Source organism: Frankliniella occidentalis, unplaced genomic scaffold, assembly GCF_000697945.3.
Source record: "Frankliniella occidentalis isolate FOCC.00 unplaced genomic scaffold, Focc_3.1 Scaffold58, whole genome shotgun sequence".
Lineage (NCBI taxonomy): Eukaryota > Metazoa > Arthropoda > Insecta > Thysanoptera > Thripidae > Frankliniella > Frankliniella occidentalis.
Genome location: NW_026267188.1, coordinates 1,300,466 through 1,303,746, shown reverse-complemented (window position 1 = coordinate 1,303,746; position 3,281 = coordinate 1,300,466).

The window sequence follows — 3,281 nt, the reverse complement described above, 5'->3', positions numbered from 1 at the left end:
CGTGCTAGAAGGCGCCGGCCGATCGTCGCAGCGGATGGCTACAGAGGCGCTCTGCGCACTCGGGCGCTCGCTGTTCAAATCTGGTGAGCATTTCGACTTTTATATGGGTACGGTTCGATCCGTTGAACCCTTCCGGACCATTCGGGACCGAAACGAGAACTGTGCGACGAATATTGAGACCGCTAGATGTATTCCAGTGCGGCAAGGCGGCAGCCGCGGGCCCCAGAGCTTCGTGTCCCCTCTCTGTAGTCTCTTGATGGGAAATGAGGTAAATCCCCCAATATTCTCCGCTCGGTGCCTTTATCCCACGGCCGGCAGCCGGCAGTGGCAGCAGGGGGCAAGCGCTCTGCTGACGAGCTGGAGCAAGGCGGCAGGTGCAAGGCACAAGTGACACGCAGGCGAGAGGTACATGGGGTTGGGGGTATACAGCCGCATGTACCCGCCGCTGCTCGCCTGTCATTTCTCTGTTTCGCTTGTTAACATTTCTAGAGGCTCTCTCGCTCGGCGCGCCGGCCCCGGGACGTGTGCCGCGCTCTGTCGGGGGCACGCCCAACCCCGGGGACGCGACGCGCTAGCGCAGCTGCAGAGCTACGCGTTATTGGCGCTAATTGGACGCTTGCGAGTCTGATGCGGATTTGAGCGAGTAAATATTATTTACCCGACTTGTATGAGAGAGCGAAAAATAACGCCCTTGAGTCCCGAAACAATGAAGTTGCCGTGTTTAGTGGGGGGTCGGCGCCGTATCTCTGCGGCGGTAACGTTGACGGCCGGCCGGGGCGTTTCCTGTCGTCCACACGGCTCTTTTGGCCGTGCGCCAGGACGACGTCATCGTCCACGACTCTCGGGTCCGCCACCGCCGCCGCCGCCGCCGCCGCCGCTGCAGCTGCTGCTGCTCCTCCTCGAAATTCGCACTGACTCATCTCGAGATATCGCGGCGATATAGGGGCGGGTGGGACGGCTGGAGAGGAAGGGGACGGGGCATATCGCGAGCTGAGTGCGGCTGAATGGCCCATGGCCCGTCCGTGGAGCCTTCCCAGAAACCCTACACCCATCTCTGTGGACGGGACCGGTCCCCGGCACCGGCAGGACCGACCCACCGGCGCTCGGACCGCTATGGCCTATCGGTCAGTAAAACGGAAATGGACGCGTTGTGTGGATTTTTATTTTGTTATATATTATTGTCTTTCCTGCTGCGTGGTGTGTATTCGCGGAAATGATAATCAAAAGGCGAGGGAAAACGAAACCGGCGGGTAGAAAAGACATGCTACGGTATATTATTTTTGCGCGTTTCGTTTGACCCGGTAATTCAGTCTTGTGTGCGGTATCGCAGACGGGCGCTCGCGGAGGGAAATTTGCAATGCGCGGGTCGAATTAGAAGTTGGCATTGCGTGCGGGTGGCCGGACGTGACGCTCCGCGCCAAAAAGTAACGCCGGCCAGTAACACGCGGATCACCTGCACACACGCGTACACACCACACACACACACTGCCTATCGCGCGCTCCAAATGCGTGTTTATTTTCTCCTCCATTTGCATCCTCCTGTTCCTCTCTGTCTATCCCTCCCGGTGGTTGGCAGGCCTCTCTGACTGACTGACGCGGCTCTAATGCGGACCCCACGACGCTAACAGTGCTGCCAACTTCGCCCCGGCAAAAATCCCATTTCACGACGTCAGGAGGCGGAAAACGCCGTGCGGCGTTTGCATTGCTCCGGAGGGGCCGTATTCGGAGCCGGGGTGTCAGTTTCGTCAGTGTGAATCAAACACGCTTTTTGAACCGCGACGTCTAATCCTGCAACGGGCGAACCCGTATGGTGCCCGTGTGTGGTGGTGGGGAATTACAGAGTACCACTTCGTGTCGGAGTTTAAGGTTGATTCATCCTCACGACTTGAGGCCTGGTTATTCGGTTGTAAAGAAAATTCCTCATATGGGACTGAGATCCCGAATCACGATAAATTTGGGATCCTCGCTTCCATATTTGTCTGCACTTCACAAAGTAAATTGAGATACGGAGACATATCGTTCTTAGAGGACCGACACGAAAATGAAAACTTCTTGCAAGAGACACGCCGAAGAGAGAAATTTGAATATTCAATGAGGTAGGGGCGTGGTGCGACGCGGCGTGGCGTGGCTCGGCTGCTGACCATCAGCTGGGCTAGACAGAACAAGCCTCCCTGCCCCGCCCCGCCACGCCCCACCGCTACGAGCTTTTCCCAAAAGGCGGATAGGCTAATAAAATGCGCCCGAGGGTCTGCTGCTGCTGCCCTGAAGGCTCCTGCGTGTTTGAGAAGAGCGGAGAGGGGGGAGAGGGATTGAGAGAGAGAGAGAGAAAGAGAGAGAGAGGGGGGGAGGGGAAGAACACCGTAGAATACATTACAAAATTAATCGACTGGCTCCATCACTGAAAGGCCTGGCCCCCGCTAGCCCAGCTCCTATGGGGTTAATCGCGCTCATTTACAACCGGTGCTTAGTGCTGCAGTAGCGTCGCGAACAGAGCCTGGCTTGGCGCGACTCCATTCAATAACCACGCACTTCCTCCGGCTGCTTTGTTTTGTCCTCTTGCGGCTCTTATTTAAATATGTGCGAAATTTCCTCCTCTTCTCAGCTTCTTCGTTTTTGGTCATTTTTGTTGTTTTGCTACAGCTATTCTTTCTCATTTTTGCTTATTCTGCACTCTTTCTCCCCTACTTCTTTTCATCTTTGAGCCCCCCCTTTCCACTCTCTCTCCATTCGTCGTCTCTTCTCTCTGTGTTCGGATGGCTTGGGAAAGATATAATAGAGATAAAAAAAAGTTAGGTTGCTGTTCGGGAAGATCTTATCGAAACGGTGGCCACTCAAAGTTCCACTCATATCCTTTTCCTTCTTCTTCACCTCTTCCTCCTCCTCGTCGTCATCGTGTCTCTCCCTCTCTCTCTCTCTCTCCTCCCTTTATTCTTATTATACTCCGAACATACTGCTAATTATCGTACACCGCCTCCCGGTATTTATTATGTTATTCTCCTTCCTAATCAAATGCGTTTGATATGCCAGCGAGAGAGTGTGTGTGTGTGTGTGTGCATGGGCTCGCGACCAAGAAAAGGGCAGAGTGCGGAGAAAGAGAAACAAAAGACTTTGTGGCGAGAGAAAAAGAGAGAGGCCGATTAAAGATTTGTGGAGGTGGTGATGGTGTGGTTGGAGGGGCACAGGAGGCTGACACCGCTGACGTTATAGTCCTCTCATTAACGGGATCGGCTCTGGTGACAAGTCATCAGCCAGACAGTAGAGGGCTACAGGCCCGGGGGGGG